Below are 26,752 nucleotides of genomic sequence, written 5' to 3'. Positions count from 1 at the left end.
GCTTTAATTAAATATGTAATTTCGGAAATTGTGAATAGATACTTATTTTTTATTCTCACTTAATTTAATAATTTAATTGTCATGTTTACAATAAACAAATGTCAAGAAAATTGGTTCAGACGAGTTACAGTCGATTTTGACTGAAAGAAGTCATCAAATGATTTAAGTCAGCTTATCTACCTTACCTTACACGTTAAACACGGCCTGAAAGTAGCGTTAATGCTGTTACAAACGTAGAAAATGAATCTGACGACGGGCCTGCTTCCTGTATCAATCAATTGAGGTTGGGTGAAAGACTTACTCAAAAGACTCAGGTGAAATGGGTCGGACTCGTAGGCTATCCGGTTGGGTGAAAGACTAACTCAAAGGATTCAGGTGAAATGGGTCGGACTCGTATCCGGCTGGGTGAAAGACTAACTCAAATGACTCAGGTGAAATGGGTCGGACTCGTATCCGGTTGAGTGAAAGACTAACTCAAAGGACTCATATTGAATGGGTCGGACATATTTGAATATTAAAAAGGATGCAAACATCGGAGATGTCGCCAACGTGACTATCAGTCTCAGATAGCAGTCACGTTGGCGAGATCTCCGATGTTTGCATCCTTTTTAATTTCACCCGAGTCCTTTGAGTTAGTCTTTCACCCAGCCGGATACGAGTCCGACCCATTTCACCTGAATCCTTTGAGTAAGTCTTTCACTCAACCGGATACGAGTCCGACCCATTTCACCTGAATCCTTTGAGTTAGTCTTTCACTCAACCGGATACGAATCAGACCCATGAATTCGCTCAGTCTATGGATCTGGATCTGTGTGCAGCTCTGTCTACAGGAAGTTCTTATTCAACCACGCAGCTGGCAGCTCCGGGTCCGTAGTCTATAGGCTATCAATAGCTATGCTTAATCTAAGTTACTATGCAGATGAAAAACGGATGTGTTAATGTTGTTTGATGACATTCGTGCATTGTTTTAATAATGTCGTCCGTAGCAGCCAGAACCGAAAGATTCGGGTTAATTGAGACCACTGACTCGTGACTCATGGGTGAATGTAAGGATTCGGATCTTTGAATCCGATTGACTCAGATTCAACAACCACTACTACCGGGTTGAAACCACGCATGGGTTGAGTGCTGTCAGGTGGTATGACAACCGCGCTGTACTCCTGGCTTCTTCGTATGTCGGTCCAGAGCCTGTGGAGAATGTTCGTCGCTGGGACAAGTCAAAGAAGGACTACACTGTCGTTCCACGACCACATGTTGTGAAGGTGTACAACAATCTGATGGGTGGTGTGGACTTCTGGGACAGTCTGATTTCGAAGTACAGATTAAAAATGAAGTCCAGGCAATGGTACACCTACCTCTTTTGGCATACCATCACCATTGCTGTCATACAGGCATGGCTGCTGTATCGCAAGCACTGCAGTGCACTTGATGTCCCCAAGATGGACATTCTGACGCACCGGAAATTCCAAGCTGAATTGGCCAGTGCTTTAATCATGGTAAATGCATCAGTCTGGCAGAGAGGAAGGCCTGGCGGAGAAGTTGTCAGAGTGTATTCACCTAGGATGCAAAGGGCTGGTCCACCACGAGATGTCCGCTATGATGGTGTTGGACACTTACCGGCTAAACTGCAGATGCAGCTTTTGCAAGGATGGGTGTACTGGCACAGCTTGCGAAAAGTGTGATGTCCGATTATGTTTCAATGAGAAGCGTAACTGTTACAGGGCCTACCATGTACAGTAATCGTAATCTAGATAAAGAATATAGGATAGGACAGTTGTTTGGACAGCTAATGCGAAGGGTCACACCATTTCAAGTTCATTGTGATACTGTAAACCTGAACATGTTTGCACTGTTTTTTTTTTCATTTACATTACATTTGTATTTATTTTACATTATTTATTTGACAATACATTTGTGTTTATTTACATTATATTTTTATTTACATTACATTGCATTTTGTATTAGCTTCAAGTGCACATGTTTTATTTACATTACATTTTTATTTACATTACATTATTTCATTTTTTATTTACATTATATTATTTAAATTCATGTGTACGTTTTTGCATTTTATATTCTTTTTCACAACAAAGTTTATGATAGTTGCGTTCCGCACTTTATATTCAGTTCAGAATGTTCAATAAAGGTCTATTATATACATTTTATTGTGGTACCAGGAGTTACTGGTGAGCTTTCACTATACCTTTTTGCCAAAAGATCTGCAGAGAATGACTTGGTTTTGTGAACAAAATTAATCAGGAAAGCCCACACTTGCAAATATGCAACATTGCCTAAAATGGTCAAAAATGGCCTGATTACAAAAATTCCAAAAATATTGGTTTACTACCGCCCAAAAAGATGCAACAAAAGCCAAAATGATTTTTTTTTCAATGATTATTTATATGCTTGGGTTCTACGGGATTAATTATTTATTTATTTATTTATTGGTGGCAAGCCTGGTTATTTCCACCAGCTCCTTGATCAGCCCCACCATGGTGTCAAGCCTTTCGTCGGCTTTTATCTGCCGCTCTGCCGATCCCGTTCCATGGCCTGGTCCTCCTGCATTAAGTTTACCAAAAAAGCGGTGTTGTACCTCCTCCTCTTTCCTCCTCTCTCCTGCCTCTCCTCTCTCGGTGGCGGGGAGGACATGGCCATGGATGAACTGCAGGCAAGAGGCAAAGAGGCACGCAGCACGGGTGGTGCTATGGAGTGCCTCCGGCCAAGCAGCTCATCCATGGCAGAGTACCACGGCCATGTGGCAGCCGTGTCCTCCCCATTATCCGTTCCAGTGCCCGTGGGTGGGCACTTCAGCTCCTACAGATGAAAGTAAATACTTATTTTTCACACCGCATCAGCGTACGCAATATTACAATGGTAGGTCAAGTGTGACAATATGGTCATACCTTATATTTAGTCTTCAGGTTGTCCCACTTCTTCCTGGCCTGACCTTGCCCGCAAGGCCAATGGAATGGAGAACCACCCTAAACAGACAGCAAATTGTATCAAATATGTAAATGCCACTACATCTTTAACTGATTACTATGACTAAAAGAGTAACTTTGAAAATACTTACTTCCATCGCACTATTTTTCCCCTCTGGCCTTTATGAACTCCGCCACGTCGGTGGAAGACCCTACATAGATATTAAATATTATGAAAAACATTTTAACCACCACAAGACTACTAGCTAAGAATTTGGTGTAACATTTTGTGTTCAATGTACATTTGACAGTTAACATCTGACAGTTATGACAGTTGGATGTCAAGCATTAGCAATGATCTTTTTCAACAGCAGATTACGTTTACAGTACATTTTGTGTAGAATGTACATTTATCTAGACGATCATGAGCAACAGTTCACTGTTTCTTAACTGACTCGCTGGCGATTGGCAACTGAAAGTTAACATCTGACAGTTAAGACAGTTGGATGTCAAGCATTAGCAATGATCTTTTTCAACAGCAGATTACGTTTACAGTACATTTTGTGTAGAATGTACATTTATCTAGACGATCAAGAGCAACAGTTCACTGTTTCTTAACTGACTCGCTGGCGATTGGCAACTGACAGTTAACATCTGACAGTTAAGACAGTTGGATGTCAAACATTAGCAATGATCTTTTTCAACAGCAGATTACGTTTACAGTTCATTTTGTGTACAGTTACAATGCACATTTATGTAGACGATCATAAAGAAATCAGACCACTTTTGTTAATCAATCATGGCATAATGACATAGTACACTGTTTATTTCTCGGTAACTTTAAAAACTTAAAAAAAAAAAAAAAAAAAAAGCAAAGAAACTTACATCGGTGATGACTTGTGTTGGTCCGGACCGTCATCGTAACACTTTCTGCCGCCATCTTTTTTTAAATGTTCTCTCTGGGCTCTTCACGGCGCACAGCTTTATGGGTAATAGACAGCGTTAAGGCTACACCGATGGTTCCTTGAAAAATCTTGACCAATGTTCCCTCTAAGCTGCACACACCCGCGCAGGCCAATCGAAGAGGCCACGCAATAGATTTTTCAGACTGCGCACATTTTTCAGACCGCATAAACGATTTATTTTTAGGGTTTAAAAATCTGAGCATCAAAGGGGATGTAGGCTAGATAATTAACATTTAAAATACTGACATGTCTGACAACCAAGCCGGATGTGCGTTAGAATGTTTACATACAAAATTTCCTTTAGCTCTCTTGCCGGTCTCTGCTCAAACAGTTATAGGCTACCATGGCGAAAAGAAAGGCAAAGCAGGTGCCCCAGAAAAAGGTCTGCCTAACGTATAAACATGAGCGGCTAGATGAAATAGTCCAAACTGACTCAGGTAGGTTAAAACTTTAAGACATATTTACATATGCTCGGAGGCAAACGCGAAAAGAGTTCGCTCGGGGGAAAACATGCAGTGAACAAAAGTGACATTATTCTGTTTGTGAGCACTTGGATGCCCGCTTCCCTGAGCTGAGTGGGCTGCCTTTGAGCCGGACACGTTGGATCGTGCAGTTAGTAAATTTGATCATGGGCTGAATGACGTGACCAATCTGGCAAAAAGGTTCGAAGCGCTTCTGGAGGAAGCATAATATGCGGTCCCGGGACGCATTTGTCGAATTCAAGTTCATGGTTATTGAAAAAAGGTGGTCGCTGAAAAGTGAGCATTTTCCAGATCTGGTACAACTTCGACATTTGTGGTACATTCCAAGCATCTAGCGCCGACTGTGAACGCGGTTTCAGTTTAATGAATGCCACAAAATCGTGAGGCGAGAAGATTTGAGGTAGAAATGTCCAATATTTTCAATTAAACCTATTAGGCCCTATTCAAAGTGATCTTGATAACTGCAACAACATTTTGACATATGTTTAGTCAGAAAGGTGTGTCTTCCATAGGCCTGCAGACAAGATAAGCCAAACTGCCAGATAGGCCTAGCTCCCTCAATGTATTTCAAATGACATGTTTTGTAGCTTAGTTTGTTGCAAACCACTCCAGTTATTACATTTTGTATAAAGGCTACCTTAAGGAAAAAATACACCATAATTAGTGTGCTTGCCCGAAGGGAAGCACAGTATTGTTATCGTCAAGTTTTCTTTATTTATTTATTCTCCCCGTTTTTCTTGAAGCTAACTACTCCTCGCCCGTTTGAGATAGAGACGCCATTCAAACACCGAAATGTCCGGCTCGATCCGGTGCAAGCCGCTATGACTTTTCGTGGCGGTACTCCTTGCCACTCCTTTTTTATTCCTCTTTTTCATCCCCTTTTTTCTCCATAGACTTGCATGGCAGAACTCTGTGCATTATGACATCATAATAGGCTCATTAAACTGGCTTGCACCTGTGCTTCTCACTGACACCTCCGCCAAATCCAACGAACCGCATTTTCTCTGTCCCTCTCAATTCAACTTTGAAAAAGAATAAGAGGAACCGTATTTCTCTGTCCCTCTCAATTCAACTTTGAGAAAGAATAAGAGTAACTACAGTTTCTAACCTAGCTACCGTATTTCCACTTCGTTAAGGTGAGTTGAATGGCAGCATTTTCAGTGTACTGACTGAAATTTTAATGGAAACTGATAGTGTTAGCCGTAGCAGCTAACATATAAATTAACGTTACGTTAACGTTGGAGACGCCATTTTCCTTAATTCAAGTTGTGAAGTAAACCTTTGAAGTAATTCATGAATTTAGTTGTGTGGATATAGTGAGCTAAGGCTTGTTTCCCACTACGGTAACGTTAGCTATCCTAGCTGTGTTAAGCAGAGCTATCCTAGCTGTGTTAAGCAGCTGTAACATCTGAGTACGGGGCTAAAGGCTAACTAACACTACGTAACGGGAGTATCCACTGGCAGTTTCAGCTAGCCGTAACGGGGGATCATTTTCCTTAATTCAAGTTGTTAAGTAAACCTGAGAAGTAATTCATGAATTTAGTTGTGTGGATATAGTGAGCTAAGGCTTGTATTCCTACTACGGTAACGTGAGCTATCCTAGCTGTGCGGGGCTATGCAAAAGTTGCTTATACTGAAAGAATGGTTAACTTGTTGTGGCCGATAGCGTGAGTTAACATTAACCCGTGTCCTGGGAGTAATGATTCATGAGAGACCTTGAATCATTAGGTTAACTGAAAAACGTTTGAGGATGTAGCTGTTGTAGTGTGCTCAGTTTTCGAAAACTAGACTGAAACTAAGAAGGATAACTATGACTAAATGTGACTAAAACTAATATGCACTGAATCTAAAATAGCTGCTGAATCTAAAATAGCTGCAGCTATTTTAGATTCAGTCTTAAGACAAAAATGCATATTAGTTTTAGTCACATTTAGTCATAGTTATCCTTCTTAGTTTCAGAAGAGGTTTTTCATGGTTGCTAGCTCTAATCAGATGTACTATAGGCTTATAAGAGAAGACTAACTTTTTATGCCAACGAACACCAATAACTAGAACTAATTTGACAGACTATAAACCAATGTGATACACGTGCTCTCTAGCTATACAGTAAAAGTGTTGCTTACATTAGATACTAGACCTACAGTCTAACTCTAACTGCATTAAGTCAAACAAGCTATATCTTACAATAAACTTTAAGTAAAGCTGGCTATGTAAGATACTACTAATAACAATTAATAAGAGGTCAACCAAAGCGTTGTATGAACAAATGCAGTAATTTGATCAATTTACCAGCTAAATTGCTTTGGAATAACTGAACATGAATGGGGTTAAACGTTGGAAAATACAATGTTTGTAACTATAGGTCGCAAATGAGTATGACATGCTTTGCTTCCGCGTAAAAAAAACCTGCTGTGCTCCTAAATTTCTTTGTGTGCTCCTAAATGAAGCACATGTGCTCCTTGGGAAAAACCTTAGCGTAGAGCCCTGCAAATACTCTACTTTTTTTCTCTCTCCTTCTTTCTCTCTATCCCTCTCACTCTACTTTCTCTCACACTCCATCTCTCTGCTTCACTTTTTTTCCCTCCTTCTTTCAATATTTTCCCTCTTCACTCTCTCTTTACTGTCTTTATCCAGAGCCACTCTTGTTCACTCTGTCCACTCTTCTTTCTTTCTTCCACTCTTCTTTACTTTCTTCACTCTTCTAGGAGACTAGGAGGAGAAGAGACTAATTCCAAGGCACTTGTTCTCTCTGTCATGGCCGCAACAGAGCAAGCACACTCTAGCAGTTCGTTCACGAAACGCATTCTAGTTACTATATTTATTGTAAAGCACTGCATTAGCATTTTTCTTTCAATAAAGTTCTACTCAAATGTTGTACCTGCTTACAAATGACTAAACACCTTGGATACTTTTATTTTGTGTGTATATATATCATTATCATTCATAACCAGTCATAACCTCCCTAAACCTTATTTATTTTCAACCAAAGATCCTTTAAGTTCAACTAAACTGACTGGTAAAACACCATCATTAAAATGTTCCAAAGTCCAGCCATTATAAAGGATATTGAATAAATATCAACCTTGTAGACATATTGATGCATTTGCTGTCATCTCTTTGGAAACCTATGGCTAACGCAGGCTCATTTTCGTAAGGTCGCGTGGTTTACGAATTGCTCACAGTGTTGAAATGTGCGCTCAGAATAAAAAATATTTGCTCAGTGCTGAAAAAAATTAAGCAGAATGGGACAGTACTTCCTTCTCTTCTTCTAAGACACCAGGGTGCTAAGACAGCATTTTAACACTCCAAGGTCCAAGGCCTTTTAGACTTTTCTAAGTTGACTGACATGCCTTGATGTTTTTGTACATTTTGCTTAACTAAAAACATTGATGCACAAATGGAATATATGATTCTATTCTAGAAGACCTCAGCAATAATATTAGAAAAGGGTTCAATGTTTCCGTGGTTGTTCTTTTTATGTCTCTAAGACGAAAACTCAAAAAAAAAAATATCCCGGACGAGGGATATTTAACCGAAACCCCATTGGAACACATAGTGGCTAGCTAGCTGGCTGCTAATAAGTTTCATATAGCATTAAATTGATTGTTGTTTACTTTGCATATGAGCAGATTTTGGGGCGAATGACCCACTCCAATATTAGCGATCTCAGTCACTACGTGGAGTTTGAATTTTTTATTATGTATTTTAATGATGACTTTATTGGCAGCACAAAAGAGGCGGTTATAACCTCGGCTACAACACGTACTGCGTTGGGTGCTTCCAAAACCACGAGCACTCAAAAGCTATCCCAATCATGTCCCATGGGGGAGGGGTGTGGGTTTTCTTTATTGCGCTTTTTTAAACAGCGGTTGAGATTTATTAAAAATGGAAAAACTCATTGCTACCGTGGCTTCGTTCCCAATTTTGTATAATGTTTCATTACATGACTACAAAAACACACTTCTGAGGATGGATGCATGGCAGAAGATGTCAGGCATTGTTGGCTGTGAGGGTGAGTTTAATTTTTGCAATATTAAATTAGTTTTGTCCAGTGCCGTTATTAAAATAGAGGTCATTGCCCTGACCACTGAGCACACAATGACAGTCAATTAAAAACGGTAATTACATTAGAATAGATAGATTCGATTAGATTCAACTTTATTGGCATTGCACAAAGTTAGGGAAACCAGTACAACTAATGAAATGTATCATCTAACCAGCAGTGCAATCATAGAAAAGTGCAAATGTAGCTAATGTGCTAATGTTATCCAACCCAACCCTGATTGCATAATGGTGCACATTTTGACAGTAAAAAACAAGATTTTATATTTTTTTCTTTTCTCTCCCTCTGTGTGCGTGTATGTATTTTTACATAGTGAAGGAATGCATCAAGAAATTGAAGAGTCTCCGTGACTCTTACGTAAGAGAAGGGAGAAAGAGGACCAGGAGTTGAGCAGGGCGGGGAGAGTACAAGGTGTGGAAGTACTATGCGATAATGGGCTTTCTGGCTCCCTTCATTGAGCAGAGGAGCACCTCAGGTAATTTCCCGGCAGCGGCAGCAGAGGAAAGCCAGGGTGTGGCATCTGGTGAGGATGAGGCAAAGGTGCCAGCACCACTGTCGACCCAGGTGACCCCCAGACCCCCGAGTGTCCCTGGTACCTCAGACACCCCCACTGCACCGCCGAGTGTCCCTACCTGCAGCACCCCCACTGGACCGCCCAGGAAGAGAGCCAGAAGGGGAAACGACAGCTCCTCGTTTGAGGAAAGAGTATTGACGGCGATGGAAAACAGGTCCCTCTGAGTGAGAGCGACCATTTATTTTAAAGGAATAATCCCCATGCTGGAAAGCTTGCCCAAGTTTAAGCAGGAGGAGCTTACATTTGACTTTTATAGGAGGGTGTACGAGGCCAAGCAGGAGCTGAATGCTGCAGCCTGAGAACCCGTTTTTTAATTCAGTAAAATAAACATATGTACATAATATGTACATGTTTCCAGAAAATGAAAGTATTGTCGTTCTATCATTTACATTATATAAATACCAGTAACTATATATATACTAAACTATACTAACTATATATACATATAAATACCAGTAACTGTTCTATTGCACACATTGTCTTACGTGTGATTTACCCTTTAAGAGGAATTTATATTCAAATTCTAAAGGAAGGCATAACTTACCATTGCTGTAAAAGCGTATAGTAGGGGTGTGCAAAAAAATCGATTCAGAATCGATTCATAGAATTCCAAAAATCGATTCATATTAAAAAAAAAAAAAAAAAAGATTATAGTTTTAAGATTAACGTTCTTTTTGGCATTGCAAAAAAAATGTCAACAGGCAGCTGGCTGAAAGCAAAGAAGTAGTATGCTTACCTTTTATTGGTAACCTAACTGTTACGGTTCATTGTTTTTTAAATAAGAGGCCTGAATTCTATGTTCACAGCAAACTTGAAAAAAAGAAAATATTAAGCCATATAGCACTATAGGAGTCTGAAACGTGCACTTTATAATTTTATTTTGTACCGCCCTGTTTGGCAATGTTGTTTTTCAATAAAATAAAACATTGCATAAAGCAAGCCAATCCACTTTTCCATGATAAGAGCATTAAAATAAAATTTGCGATTAATTAATTGCGATTCATTTTGAGTTAACTATGACAAAAATGTGATTAATTGCGATTCAATATTTGAATCGTTTGACAGCACTAACATTTACATACTGTGAATCAGTTCTTTGAGTCGAGAATCGTTTTTGAATCGAAAATCGATTTTGAATCGAATTGTGAGCCTAAAAATCGGTATCGAATCGAATCGTGACATTTTCTGAAGCGTGCACCCCTAGTGTATAGTTTAATATACTATGAAAGTGTATACCCCGCAAACAGGGAACGTCCCCAGGACGTTAACAGGACATTTCCAAGGTCCCCAATTGGTCCCCGCCACAACGTTCGCTAGAGGAGGTTACCAGAAAGTTTTTGACGTTCGTAGCAAGTCTACCTTTGGTCCTTCTTTGACGTTCGCATGAGTCTTAAATCAGACTTTTAGGGAACATTATAATTTGGTCTCTCAGCACACGTCCCCAGGACGTCCTTTAAAAACGTCTCCGTAACCTTTACCTGCAGGTCCTCTGCGTGACGTTTGCATGAGCCTTAAATCGGACTTTAGGGAACCTTATAATTTGGTCTGTCAGCACACGTCCCCAGGACTTCCTTTAAAACGTCCCTGTAACCTTTACCTGCAGGTCCTCTGCGTGACGTTCGCATGAGCCTGAAAACGGACTATTAGGGAACCTTATAATTTGGTCTGTTAGCACACGTCCCCAGGACGTCCTTTAAAAACGTCCCCATAACCTTTACCTGCAGGTCCTCTGCGTGACGTTCGCATGAGCCTTAAAACGGACTTTTAGGGAACGTTCTTATTTGGTCTCTCAGCATACATCCCCAGGATGTCCTTCGAAAACGTCCCCGTTACCTTTACCTGTGGTCCTCTGCGGGACATTCGCATTCGGTCCTTCCAAAACGCCCCCTGGACGTCCTCTGATGGTCCTCTCTGCACCAGAGGTTCCGCTAGAGAAAAAGGTTTTTCATTTTCCCGACATTGTAATGATAAGCCGGCCAAATATCTAACCTATTTCTGCTTCTAAATCAGCCTATTGAAGAAAACTGACGGCCTGCGTAATAACATAATCAGGTAGTTTAGAATGCAACATGTTTATTTTCCTAAGTTTACAATGGGAAACAAAAACATTAATGTCTGATGCGCGTCAATAAGTGGCCTTTAATCGCAACCTGCTGTGGCGTTTAAATGAGCGCCGCAACATGGTCATTGCTCTGTTCAATGAGAGCAGAGATTCTTAAATTATTCGACCCTCTTGTGAATCCTTTGCGTCGCCTTTTCGCAGTGCTAACAGAACATTTTACTGTGACTATCAATTACCTCACACCTTAGCCAAGAGAACTTGTCACTCCATAACGACATAAACGCCCGACATTTCGGCTCTTTCTCTGGTGATGCTGTTCGAACATCTAGGGCTTCAGGTATTCAGTGTTTGGAAAGTTCACTTTCTACATGAACTAGCTCAGTTAATTGTTCATAATTCAAAAATTTTAACTAAGTTCATAGCTCCAATTTTCAATATGCTGCGAGTGCGAGCTGGAATTTTTCCAAATCTCTGTCTGCAATAGCCTACCGCTCTCGGCTCCTTCGGCGCGCTCACGCACGGGCATAGACAGTATACTGTCTATACATTATACACATTATACATTATACACATAATACATTATACACATTATACATAATAAAATGAAACCCGTTCAGACGCAACACTGCAGGTATTACAGGTTCATCCTCGTCAGACGGTTTACCCTCATCAGTTGTGTTTGGCCTCTGAAAAAAAGCTTTTAAGGCTAGTCTGCTTGGCCATGTTGGATCCTTCTCACTCAGTTCGCTCCTCGTTTGAAACCGAGGGTTTGCCCTTTATTTAAAATACAGCATATGCGTGTTGTTAAATAACTTTCTAACGGCAGATTAGCCTGTTCCTTTAAAACATAATAAGGGCAGTGCACGTTTACTTTATAGGCCTAAATATTAGGATTGTTGTCAAATCCAGATTGTGTTTGCGAGACGGGATTTTTAAGAAATTCCAATCAGACAATTTGACCGGTGAGCTTTACGTTCTGTTGCAGCATCTTTGAAGGCCTGTGGAAAGCTCAATGTTAAAGCTAGACACTTGATAGACCTTCCTATGTATGCATTGTATTGGAATCATGCAGACATTACATTTATAGCACAGATCAGTAGAGAAGCATTCATATTTATTTAATTTCATCATTCTTAGTTTGGCTAGTTATTCTGCCTCCCTGCCCGCACGTCCGTGACGTGGATGTTAATTAAAAAAGGAATCATTAAGGAAAACCCTCAATGCGTAGTGACTGAGATCGCTACAATATGCTTTTCCTCAAACCCTCGGGGAAAAAATTACTACGTTTGTTGGCTGTCTCACACTGTGATAAACGTGTTAAAGTGACACAATAGTAATCAGACAGTGTTAGTACAGTAGGTAGCGAAGTGGTTTAGTGTGTGTCTGTGTGTCTGTCCATGCATATCATATGAAATGTGTAATATAAATGAACTTGAACTTGTGTGTGTGTGTGTGCGCCCTGTAAGCAAAATCACGGCTCCGCAATCTATTATTCTTTTAATTTCTTCATTTAGCTCAGTAAAAACGGTCGTGACTGCTACGTCCGCGGTGCGTCCTTGAAAAACGTCCCCAGGACGTCTAAAACACGTTTCCCAGAAGTCACCACAATGCCCTCAGGACGTTCTTGCAACTTCCTGCAGAACATCCCCAGGACCTATAGAAACACGTTCAACAGACGTAACCACAATGCCCTCGGGAGGTGCTTGCAACGTCCTGCATAACGTCCCCAGGACCTATAGAAAACGTTTCCCAGTTGTCACCGCAACGTCCTCGGGACGGTCTTGGAACGTCGTGCAAAACATCCTTGAGTTGTCAAGGGAACCATACACATTTACGTTTTTAGAACGTTCAGAGAGATCATTACAGGACGTCGAGGGGACGTAATTTTGCTTACAGGGTAGTTTAATATACTATGAAATATATGTGTTATGCAGTTCTACTTTGGTCTGAATAGTAAATGTACATTTAAAACCCTCACACAGTGCTTATACATTTTGGGAAATGCTTTTACCGATAAAGATGGGTGGCTCTTAAAAGAGCCTTTGATTTGGGTGGGACAGGTTACGGTGGTGGCTGCCAGGATAAAGCACCCTCTGCGTTAAAATAGGCAGATATTCTGTCTCTGATGCGGATGGCAGCTCTGTCTGCGTTGTTGCTACCCACACGACCTGCATCCACGAGACCTGATGATCCCTCCACCTGCCCAGGCTCCATCGCTGTCCTCCTCAGGTAGTTGTGGACAATCTTCTGCCTTCGCTGCCTTGACAGAAATGACCCTCCTGTACATCCTCCACTGACTGGAGAGGAGCCCAAAGGCGCACTCCACAACCAGCCTGGCACGGCTGGGCCGGTAGTTGAACGCCCACATGCCTGTGGCGAGGTCCTTGCCAGGGAAGGGACGCATGAGGTCATGACGCAGTGGGAAGGCCTCATCCGCCACAAAGACGTATGGCATTGGGCCCCTGTCTTCGGCACCCAGAATGACGCTGTACTCTGGCAGGTCTAAAGTGCCATCCCTTAGGGCCTGACCAAAAGGGGAGTTGTACAGAGTTCCGCCATCACTGTTCCGGCCATACCCACCCACATCCACCATCCGGAAAATCAGGTCGGCGTCCACAACCGCAAGCAACACGATGGAGAAGGTGTGCTTATAGTTGAAGTACAGCAATCCGGAGTTGGAGGGAGCCTGAACAACGACGTGCTTCCCGTCGATGGATCCCACACAATTGGGAAAATTCCACTGTGCGAGGAATCCATCAGCGATGGCACGCCAGTCATCCCTTTTTGGCACAGGCATGAACTCCTCCACCAAGGACTCCCATATGACCTTGCACACCTCTCCAACAATTCTGGCTACTGTAGAGTGCCCCTCACGGTAGCTGAAACTGATGGTGCGAAAGGAATCACCAGTGGCAAGGTATCTGTAAAAAACAAAGAAACAAACTAAAAATATGATTCAACAATAGCCACTCGAGGACATATATTTTCTAATTATAAGCTAATTGAAAATGTAGCCTACATGCAATGCTCTGTATAATAAACCTTTGTACAAATTGTATCAAAACGTTTTCAATAAATTACATAATCCTGCAGGTAAATAAGCTTGCATACCACGCCGCCGTATGTCATAAAATGTAAACTTTACCCTATGCACACTAAAATGCCGTGCGTGAGCAGAAAAACTTTTACTCAGAAAAAAGTATCTCCAAAACTTTACTTACCGAAGGCAAATGGCGAGACGTTCTGCCAGTCCGATTGAGTCGCGCATCACGGTGTCTAGCCTGGTGATCCCTGGACCTACTCGCGAGAGCAAATCATCGAACTGCTCAACCGAGAGCCTGAAATAACGCTGGAACTGGGCGTTGTCCAAGCGCAACTCCTGCACCAAGCGATGGAACTCGCCATGGGTCTGGCGCAATCGATGGATGGGGTGGATCCAGTGAATGCGCTGCCGCTGCTGCTGTCTTCTTCGGTGAATGAGGATGAGAGCCAATAAATCACGATCTTCTTGGTACAGGTTGAATGCAATGAAAATCTTGCTTTTGCAAACCCATATTTATATACCACCGGTGGACCTGGACGAAGTCACCCCCCTCTGTTCCAAAATAGAACTCGAAAACAAGCGCCAAATAGCCAAATATAACCCTTAAACAAGCGCCAAGCCGCACATTGGTGCATTTTCGCCTCTGATATGTGGGAATCGTGATTAAACTGTCTGATATATAAATCAGATAGAATAAATTAACAAATTATAAATTAAATGAATTAGCCAACGACTGACTGCCACAACATCTATATTTGTTTGGGGGCGTTCACAAGCTAATGTGCTACACTAGCGCACTAGCGCAGCGCTTGCAACCGAACTTGCTACTTGAACATTGCATGGATTTTTTTCTGACCACGCCCCCCAGGCGACTTGTCGCGTAGCGATTAAACGCAAGACATCTATCGTGGGCATCCAGCGTCAGAAGCATCTGTGCTTTCATTTGCAGGCTAATGAAAAATAATCAAAAGACACTCCCTTATCCCCCAATTGTCTCTGAATATCTGACGATATATGCTCAATTCTCCGTGCCACAGTGTTACGAGCCAGGCAAACGTTCATAAATTCTTGCTTCTTCTCGGGGCAAATTTTCTCCACCATTTTCATGACACAGTCTTTGATAAATGTACCCTCTGTAAAAGGTTTGCCATGTTTAGCTATTAACATAGCCACTTAGTAGCTTGCATTGGTGGTGTTCTCATTTGAGTCAATGGCCCGAGTGAAGAATCGCTGTTGGGAAGCCAGAGCAGCTTTGAGTTGCTTCACTTTTTCAGTACGGTCACTCGCCGTTAGCTTGTCAAATGCGTTAGCGTGTTTTGTCTGGTAGTGCCTCTTAACATTGAACATGAATTCCTTAAACAAGGCAACCGTCTCTTGGCAAATAAGGCAAACACAATTGCCTCGATTGTCAGTAAAGAAATACTGCATTTCCCATTTATCCTGAAAGCGGCGGCCCTCACTGTCAGCTTTCCTCTTTTTACTTAACATGGTTGAAATGATCGGAGAAGGGTTCGCGGCAACCTGTGTTTGAAAGCACGACCTATCACACTGTTGCCTTGTTCTCGCGAGACGAACATTTGAACAATGCCAAAGTAAAATCACAATACCCTAGCGGTTGAAGGAGGAATTGCATCTGAGAGTTTTAATATGTATTGCACTGTATTGGCGGGCCATAGACAATACATTATAAGACCGAAGCTGTGGGCCAAGTAAAATCTGACCGTGTGCCGTGATTGACCACCCCTGGCGTAGTACATTACGTCCAAATGTTGCAAACCAGTGGTGAGACGTCCTGCACTGGTCGTCCCCAGATGTGGCACCGACCAAGAGGCAAACAGATCAATAGCACATTGATCTGCGAGCCCATAACATCGGTTGTTGTTGCAAAGGCGAAAGCGAACAGAAAAAGAAAGCCTGTCACTTGTTCATATACTCCTAACAGGTAAGTAAGCCTTCATTTGTGACTGTGTGATGTCAGAGCCTTATCAAATAGACAACATTTTCCATTGTGTTGTTTGTAGGAGAGAGACAGGTCTGAGACCAGAGGTATACAACCTTTTAAAAACTATGACAGGGACACCAGTCAGTTATATGGTCAATCCCACATCTACTATGGTAACTGTACAAGGAAAGGAATACCCTCTCGGATGTGGTTTAAGCTACCAGGTAGGTAAATAACAGTAAAGGAACTTAAGTATGGAAGATATTTTCCATAAAGCACAGAAGCCATGTAGGTAACAAGATCATTTTATTTATATATAAACATCAATACAGACAGCACGTGAGCAATACATAGTACATGCAGTTGTCAATTAAGTATGTGGGGCTGGAAATTTGACAACATGCTTACAATAAACCATAGTTGGTTTATGTTGCCTAGTCTGTCATTGGTTATGCATCCTGACACAATTTTAAATTTCTTTATTTTGGCTATTGCCCTTTCCACATGAACTCTGTGAGCTTCTATTTTTTTTGTTTGTATAACATCACTCACAGAAAGTTGTTTGTTAGCCTGAGCAAAAGGGGGTATGTTCACGTCAAGGCCCATTTTTTTTTTAATTCACTCTCAACAAGGAACCCTTTATCCACCATTAAACTATCTCCCACATTGATAAAGTTGTGTTCCAGGAGTGTGCTCATTAACTCGAGAAAGTTGCTCCTCTTAACAATCTCCTTGTCAGACAAGGATCCAGTGAAGAGGGTAGATGAGAACATGATAGCACCACGTGGATCACATGCAATCAGTGATTTCAAAGTATTCGTAGATTTATAATTAGAAAAACTTTGGCTTTGTAGAACCAGTGAACTGGGCTTCTGGATTTTAATTTCGGTGCAGTCAAGTATTGCCAGGCATTTAGGATATTCTTGTCTGTCATTTGAGAAATGATGATGTCTCTGTGTGGCCATGTTGGGAATTCCCCCAGCACGCCATACATGTTATCAACCCAGGAGTTGAAAAGTGTACCTACACTGCGTTCAGGTAGTTGGAATCTGAAAGCTAAATCTATGAGGTCCAAATTTTGGCGCAGCTTAATAAGCACTAGCAGCAGTTGTTGACGCAATGGCATCTCTGTAATGTATTGGTCATTTCTTTTATAAATCAGTGGAATTGTGGTGTGCTGGGATGTGCATGTGCATGGCACTTGAAACACAGTATACATATATTATTAACCCTTCCAGCACGGAGGTGCCCCGTGGGGCAGTTGGTGGTATTTTTATTAATGTTTATTAGAGCTGTGAAAAATAACGTGTTATGATTAATTTACAGGATTAATCCGTACATTTTTTTTTAACTAATTTAACGCATGTGCCGAATGAGCTTCCAATAAACCCACAATCGACCGTTCGCGAAACTCCTCCCTAGAACGGCCGTCGTCCAATCCTACCTGAGCAACCTCAACTAATATAAAAGGAAGGGTCAGACAACCTCAAGGTCTGATGAGCATGGTGAAACGGTGTCCATACGGGTCTTGTAGATCTGACACAAGGTACCCTGAGATTTTAGAGCGACACATCGTTTTTTCCGCATTTCTAAAGCCCAAAACAAAGGAGGAAAGGAGCCCGCTGAGGATTTGGCAGTGTGGGAGACCCTGCTCAATGTATCAAAGATCAACAAACACACATGTCTGCTCCAAAGTAAATGAAGCTTCTTGAGCTTGCCAGCAAGCGAACTAGATGCTATCTAGTTGAGAACACCCCCAAGCAGTTATGGTTCATGTCAACTAGTATTATAACGACTAAAAGTACATAACTAGTGTAGGATTTATTTTATGTTTAGATGAACATGGATTAACTCATCTGTATGAAAGTCTCACTTAGGGAAGGCAGACTAGTTGGGAAAACAGTGACTTAGCCATAGAAATGATTCACTGATGTTAGAGGGAGCAATAAAGTTACTACACAGGCACATTCTGTAGTGGCCAGTACAGGTACTGGTGTCTTACTTCGGAATCAAAAGACTCGAGAGGCATAATTGAAAAGAGCTGGAAACTTGGTTTATTGTCACAGACAAGACAATAAGAGAAGGACCCGCGTAGTCGTTCTTATGATACAAAAGTGTGTAACCCCTTATATAGACCTCAGTTATCCTATAATATTATCTGTTCATTTCTTACTGGCTCTGGGCCAACTCCAATCAGAATTATCAAATTGTAATATTCATAAGAGGGAAGACCTCCATTTACATGGCGACTAAGAGTCTAACTCCCTTTTCTGCACATCTGGCATTCTAAAAGACACCAGACCTTTACTTAATTTATTACAGCAAGCCTAAGCCAATTGTTCATGATACTAGCAGTGTCAAGACAAAATCTCCCTGACACGCGGTAGAACTCATGGCTCACATGCAGCTCACATGAGCTCTTGGAATTTACAAGTCAAACAATACCTACAGTTTAACACTAACTAAAACTGCAGCCTACAATTCCAAGAAAGGAGGGGGTCCCGGGGGGAGCCTGTCACGACACACACACACACACACACACACACCTAGGAGGTTTCAGAGGAGTTAGAGAAGAGGGAATAGTTATTTCTGATTGGTTTTGGCAGACAACCAGATAGAACACACCCCACAATTGACAGGCCTTAAAATGGCCTGCAGACCATTCATACAATGAGATCGAGCTAATCCATGGACCATCTCCTTATTGTAGCTTATTGATTACAATAATAAACCTCCAGATTTCTACATCCTGCCTCTGGTCTTCTGATTGAAAGAAAATGTGTAGTGAGATCCTATTCTCGCCACATCACTAGTCTCTCCAACAAATGTGTTAATGTTAAAATAAAATGTTAATGTTACTGTCAAAATGTTAATGTAACCGTCTGTAAGGTTGCACACGATAGCAAACAAGCTAGCTTAATATACTGTATCAATCTTGAACAAAATGTCCCAAAAGGCCATTATGAACTTTTTTTTATTTTAATCTTTGTAGCATTTTGTGAACGGGCAACCTGCTCCTGGGTATCCCAAGGTATGTGTGGTGTAGTGAAGCTTCAGAATAACGACAAGCAGGATGATATTAACACTCTTTATTATACGGCTCTTCAGAATGTTCCAAAAAGTACCGTTGATTTGAATGGGCCATCCCTACGTCATAGGTCACATTAATTCCTGATAACATACCGCTGCGAAAAGATAAAGACCGCTGTCATTGGCAACGGGTTTTGTACTTCTAATTCACATCTTTCATATCATTCCGCCAGAGGGCCAGTCATTTTAACGCCACAGTAGACAGTAATTTGAAGTCAGCAAGTAATGGGTTGCTATGCAACACCTGAAACTTCAAAGTTCTATTTGCTTGAAGAACTATTTATTTCTAAACGGGACTCATGAAACGGCAACTAAATCATTAAAAAGAGGTATGTTGGAGGAATCTCTTTTATCGTTTTTGGCAAGTAACCGTATAATAAGCGGGATAATGTATAGTCCGTCGGTCATTCTCCAAAAATAATTCCCTTCAGGACGAAACAACACCCTCCGCTGCGTGTCAGGGTGTTGTTCGCCCCGTCGGGAATTATTTTTGTAGAATGACCTCCGGACAATACATTATCCCTTACTGATCAGCATGAAAGTACGTGACTGGTAGCATTGAGATTCACACTTCTTCTGCTCTATGTACGTAAGTTAGCTAGGATTGATTGCGAATAGTGCCTCCTAGTGGTAGCACAATATAGAACAGTATTACAGAACACAGCAGTATTCAGAAGGCACAACCTGAGAGCAATAACCGGTGATTAGATACAAAGCCATATCATTACATAAGGATCATCATTTTAGATGTATTAATGTCCAATATGGAATAGCAAAGATTATTGCTTTTCGGCATTTCCAGAACTAATATTTTAGTTTTTTTATGAATAAAAAAAGAAAACATTTTAAATGTATACATCCGTCTTTTCTCATACATCTTTTTCTCCCAAAAATATACAGAGAAAAATATGTGATTAATCATGATTAATCCACAGAAACCTGTGATTAATTTGATTAAAATGTTTTATCGTTTCACAGCTCTAGAAAATATGTATAAAGTTATGTGTGGTCGCTATAACTTCTATTGCTGAAGCCACCGCAATGAATCACTCGTGCAATGCATGTCTGCGAATATGTTTAATAGTATTTTTCAAATACAGCTGAACCCTCGTTCTGTTTTGATCAATAGTAATTGCGTTGATAGAAAGATCAAATGTGTCTTTTTGTCTGATCAAGACGCAACTGTGTTGTGCGCGAACAATAGTCTAATAATACAAAATAAATATATATTTTTCGCCAATTGAGTCCTCATTGGTTTACACACATCAGCACTTTCACATGACTAAAGAAGAACTGTTTAAGAACCTACATGCATTGCACGAGTGATGGAATTATTGTCAATCTATTAGCCTAGCTATTTTAATCTAGAGTGGAAGCAAAATGATTTCCTGAAGCATAGCCTCCATTATTTATGAAATGGTAAAAAAAAAAAAATACATAGATGTCTGCTAACGGTGCGAATCCATACCACCGTTATGAGCGACGCGATTTCTAAACCCCATGCATTTCAACGGGAGCCAGTCCATTGTGACGTAGACCAGCGATCTGGGCGACGCGACCGATGAAAATTCGAACATGTTGAAACTTATGCAAATGAGGAGCGATTTTTCCCGGCAGCGGCCAATGAGATTGTTTGGTGTCGTCTTTTTAGGACTTTGTAGGACTGTATGCTATTTCCACACACTACACCACGCCCACTCAAAGCGATGGAAGTGGGTCGCGCACTGGTATGGATTTGCACCGTAATAAGCCGACACGTTAACACAGTCTGTGCTCGCACAGCGCGCAAAAATATTTGGGGTAGCATCGAAGACCCATTTTGACCCAGGAAAAACCCTGCATACCCCCTTTTGTTACCTCCTGGGGATACCTTACAGGACAATCACTTTTGGGGACACCACCTTGTCCTGTAAGGTATCCCCAGGAGGTAACAAAAGGGGGTATGGTACAGATGCAGGGATTGCACAGGAGCATTTCATAGAGGTTCAGTAGTATGAATTTGTTTGAATGTAGAGTACACACTTCAAACTATATTATATTGGTCATGAAACTCATCAACATGTTGGTCTCTAATCTATTCCCACCCTGCATACGGAGCAGGTGGGGTTCTGCCGAAGCCAATGTTGGACACAGCTGCTGTGGAAGTTGTGCTGGCAGGGTAGGACCATCAGTTCCTCTCCATCCACATAAGGCTCGTTTCCACCAAGCAGTGTGGTACAGTACGGTCCACTTCAGTTCGCTATTGTGTGCGTTTTCCATGACAAAACTTACTGAACCGTACCCAATAAAGCGTACCAAACCGTACTGTAAAATGGCTCCCTTCAGTAGGGGTGCCAGTTTATGGTACGGTTTAGAGATTGTATGCGCGTGTCCCTAAATACAAACATTGCTCATGCGATTAACAACAAAATACCAACTGACATAACTGACAAACTCATTCCGGTATAACCTGCATATTAACGCTGCACCCTTAATTATTATAAATGGCAAAAACAAACCCTTGGACAACGTCTGAGATCCAGACGTTTCTGGGGATACTGGGAGAGGACGGTATTCAAAGGGAGTTAGACGGTGCCGTCCGAAATGAGAAGGTTTTCGCGGCGGTAGCGGAAAGGATGGCTAAGGAGGGGTATTTGAGAACATCCGAGCAGTGCCGGATAAAGTGCAAAAAGATGAAGCAGGAGTATAGGAAGTTCAAAGATCTAAACAACCGAAGTGGAACTCCTCTTCCAGTTGTATTGGCAATCACAAGGACATACAGGGCATACCCGTATGATGTCAACCCTTTATAAGAGGCATCCATAAAGACCATGGGGTGGGGGTTGTCTTGCAGAAGAGCCTTCTGTTGTGGTGTCTGTACAACAATTACCAGTGGCTGGTCTTTCGTCAACGGTTGAAAAAACCAAATGTTGTCTTTTAGTTCATCTGTTACCAACTTCTCCACACTCACGGCATCATTGATGTCAGGAAGGGTTAGGATGCGGAGGTGCCGTTTCACCATCCAAACATCTTCTGGCGTTACAAAGAACCGCCTGTCATGTCTGTCTATGTAACCCCGACTGCAATCCCATTTGCAGCTTCAAATGATTGTTTGTGATATAGATAGGCCTTGGGTGAGCCACATCTCCACAAATCCCAGCAATTCCAGATGGATTGAATTTTTTTTCCTCTCCCCAGGGTTGGTCAAGTCGTGTCCTGTGTGATTAAACTGCTGCCGAATGACTACTGCTGTGTACCCGGCTTCTTCTAGGAATTTAAATGAAACGTAGGCCTCACAGGCATTGGCCCTTGTGTCACATGCCTTTCCCGTGCTTTTTCCTGATGGTTTGTTGCCTCTTTCACAGGCGTGGACATAATAATCCCTCCCTGTCTGTTTTGGGGCCCAAAAAAAAGTATTTGTTGCCTGATTTAGTTCTTCTTCATATTGCGTCATGAATTCCACCTTATCCCCATCAACGATTTTTACGTCTGTGGATACTCGGGAATACTTTTCTTTTCTGAGTTTTCTTTGAATGCCCTCGACCCAAAGATCCTCCATAACCTGCAATTGGTAAAGACAATCATAAGCAATCACGCTTGTGTTATTATTATGTCATTACATGGAGATGTTTTTTTTTTTTTTTTTTTTTAATTTTAACAAAAATAAAAATGATCATTACAGCAGCCATTTGCAGACCAATTGCAATTAGGTATTAGGTATTATAAGGCATTACAGTATACATGCAGAAAAGTTGCCCTAAGAGCAGGGTTACACTGTAAGCTGCTCTAAGCATTACCATGTAGACAACAATGATGCCCTCGGAGCAGTTAATGAGGGACATACGGTCAGCTGCTCTAAGAGCAGCGTTACGTAGCCTATGCTGCGAAGCTGCCCTCAGAGCAGCCAGTGATGAATGCTATATGAGCTCTGTAAGGTGCGGAATTACATGCGTGCAGCAAAGATGCCCTCAGAGCAGCGAGTTAATAAAGAATTAAATTAAATTGAATACATTGAAATTAAATGTACGTATAATTAAAGTAGCCTATACATGTAAAGCTGCTCTAAGCATTACGTAAACAGCAAAGATGCCCTCAGAGCAGCGAGTTAATGAGGGATATGGTAAGGGATACTGTAAGCTGCTCTAAGAGCAGAATTACCGATATGCGGTAAAGATGCCCTCAGAGCAGCGAGTTAACGGACATACTGTAAGCTGCTCCAAGAGCAGAATCACCGATATGCGGTAAGTCTGCCCTCAGAGCAGAGTTCCCCTGAATGTATTTAATGTAGGCCTAAATCCTGATAAGAAGAGAGAAAACAGTAGTAAAACTTACTGTAAGCCCTAACATTAAGTTGCAATGACATAAAACCAGGTCGGACTATGTAAACTAACATTAGCCATCATCATATTATCGCTAGTGCTACCAGTTCTGCTACGTTACATCCCCATCTAATTAAATAAGGGGTTTAATAGAAATAAGCGGCATTACATTCTTCACGTTAACAGTTATTACTTCTATAGTGCTGTATAAAACACTAAATCTGCAATAACCTCCAAATCATCTCTTAATGTTTAGAAAGGTTCACTGTTAGCTTGGAGTTAGCTTACATTAGTTTGGCCAGGGCATAGATTGGCAGTTAAGTAAAATTAATTAAGTAAAAAACATGATCAATCAACACATTTGACAAAATGTCTTTATATTTTACAACATTGTTCACCACGAACATACAATTACCTCGAGTGCAACTATCTCCTTGTAATGTCAACTGTCCAGAAAAAAATCGCGCGCCATCAAAAATTTGAAAAATTCAAAAGCCCGCCTCCTGGTGTCTGTGATTGGACGAGCGAGAGAACCAATGGTTGGCAATGCTGCCCTCAGAACGTATTGATGTGGCGAGAATAGGATCTCACTACACATTTTCTTTCAATCAGAAGACCAGAGGCTGGATGTAGAAATCTGGAGGTTTATTATTGTAATCAATAAGCTACAATAAGGAGATGGTCCATGGATTAGCTCGATCTTATTGTATGAATGGTCTGCAGGCCATTTTAAGGCCTGTACATTGTGGGGTGTGTTCTAGCTGGTTGTCTGCCAAAACCAATCAGAAATAACTATTCCCTCTTCTCTAACTCCTCTGACACCTCCTAGGTGTGTGTGTGTGTGTGTCGTGACAGGCACCCCACGGGACCCCCTCCTTTCTTGGAATGTGCCTGTGTAGTAACTTTATTGCTCCCTCTAACATCAGTGAATCCTTTCTAAGGCTAAGTTACTATTTCCCCCTAGTCTGTCTTTCCTAAGTGAGACTTTCATACAGATTAGTTAATCCATGTTCATCTAAACATAAAATAGATCCTACAGCAGGGGTCGGCAATTACGTTTGGACACGGGCCAATTTTTTTCCAGACAATGGCATCGCGGGCCATAGCTTTTTTGGGGGGGCGGGGGGGGGTCTACTATTTACATATATTTTTTTAATTATTATATTAAAATAAAATAAACATCATCTAACTTTTAAAACGCATTTAATTTAATTCCAATAAAACGTTTATTTGCTTATGTTCGCTGTTTTTATTCCGCCTGCTGCATCTCGTGTCGTCTCTCATGAAACAGGCGCTTGCCTAGCAACCTGTTGTATACAAATATTCTTTTAGATGACGTGTAAAAATGATTAGCTGAATATTGCTATGCTAGTTATGGATGCAAAATGTCGTTGTCGAAAGCCTTGAAAAGAAAAATTGATTCAGAATGCAGGACCTACAAAGAACCCTTTGAAGCTGGTTTATCTGTCGCCAACAAGTTGCGCAGCAAATTTTACGTTTTTGCACCCATGCCACTCAACAACACTGCTCAAGTCGTTCAATGTATGAAGCCCAGTCTTCCACAGTACTATCAAAACTGTCCATTTGCCCTACACATCCAGCCATCTTTTTTTTTCTTTCAACTTACAGTAGCCAATGTCCAAGTTTTCTTCTTTAGTAGTTTACTTTGTCACTCACTGTTTCGTTCATTCCATGCGTCCCGTTTCCCTCCTCCGGTCGTGGTTGACGATATCTTTGCTGGTCCATTGATTCAGCTTAGCATCCACAGGGTAGGCAAAAACAGACGGTAAAAATGTCGACAATTTCTTTCTTCGTGATACTTTCACTGCACATATGGATTCAGTCCAGTCTCGTCGCCAATTGTTATGTTTCTACACTTATAACAAGATTAATAACCACGCAGGTGAATATAGATATAAACTCTTTACTGATAGTTTCAGTTATACACAGGATCACTGTAAACGGTATTTTACGCAGTGCATTACTACACATTAAATAGGTCCTGTAACAAGTAGTTCCATGAACATAACAGAGACAGGACACTTATGGGTTTTTTTTGCACAAGATTACGCGCACTCGCGTGCCAATACCGTTCCGACCTGTGCGTCATGGATAACTGCACAGATGTTCCACCTGTTGTTTTGTCACTTTAGGACACTCATCTATACCTCAATAAATGTTTCGAAATTGATGGGATTGCTGTATGCCTTTTTCTTTTCTTTTAAAAAATATGGGGTTGAACATTTAAATTTTTTTTTTTTTTTTTTTTTTTACATCAAATTAACGTCATCTCGCGGGCCAGACAGAATAGATGGCGGGCCAAAATTGGCCCGCGGGCCCCTATTTGCCGACCACTGTCCTACAGTATCTCAATAACTTAAAGTCCACTCTGCGGGCAATGAGGGCAGAGAAAATTTCAGGGAAACCGCAGCCTTTAACCAGGCATTCCTCGGCACCCTCAGCTAACTTGTCCAAGTGTTGGGTAACCGTCATGGATTGCCACCATCCTCCAAGTAGGGAGTTATACTGGAATATAGTACTTCTATTTATACTTAATTTATTCATTAAAGTTTTTCCAGTACCACATTTACATAACTGTTACTGCAGTATTTTTTTCATGTAGTTTTAATTAAATGAATATTAGTGTTAAATTATCATAATGGTTGCTCACAAGTAGTAAAAGTGTTGGCTAGTTTATCACTGGTGATAGTGAAAATTCTAACCTGGTAAACTACTGATTGCAATTAATTATAGGCTAGTAAAAAAAAAAAAAAATCTAAACCAGCTAGGGTAAAGGTTGTTACCTCATAATAATGCATTTCTGGACTAGATGAGATTCATAAAATGTATTTATTTATGTGCACTTGTGTAGGCTACTCAGCAATCAATATTTGTGCTTGAAAAAAAGAAAGAAAAGAATTGACATTTTACACCCACCCCATTATTCAGTGAAATACCTTACTAAACCCTCACGCACATCCCTGACCTCTTCCTCTGCATTTTGTCGCGGTGCCCTCGCAGGCTGTTCTGCAGCTGCTGCAACAAGAGCATCCCATTCATGCCGGTAGTCCTCTCCATGTCTTTCACAGACATTGTGTAATGCACAGCAGGTCAATACCATGGGCTTAACCAGTTCAAGGTCACAGTCGTTTCTTTTCAAAAGGCAGCGCCATCTACCTTTCAGCCTCCCTTTTCCTATTGAAATAGTCACTGTGATATTCCCTTAGGGCTATGATGGGTATGTGGGACCTATCAATAGCCCCAACACATTGTGGAACACCCCACCTGTTCTCAAAGTAGGATGCCATGTCT

This window comes from Sprattus sprattus, assembly GCF_963457725.1.
Source record: "Sprattus sprattus genome assembly, chromosome: 2".
Classification (NCBI taxonomy): Eukaryota; Metazoa; Chordata; class Actinopteri; order Clupeiformes; family Clupeidae; genus Sprattus; species Sprattus sprattus.
The sequence above is the reverse complement of the archived record's forward strand: the minus strand, read 5'-3'. Positions refer to the sequence as shown.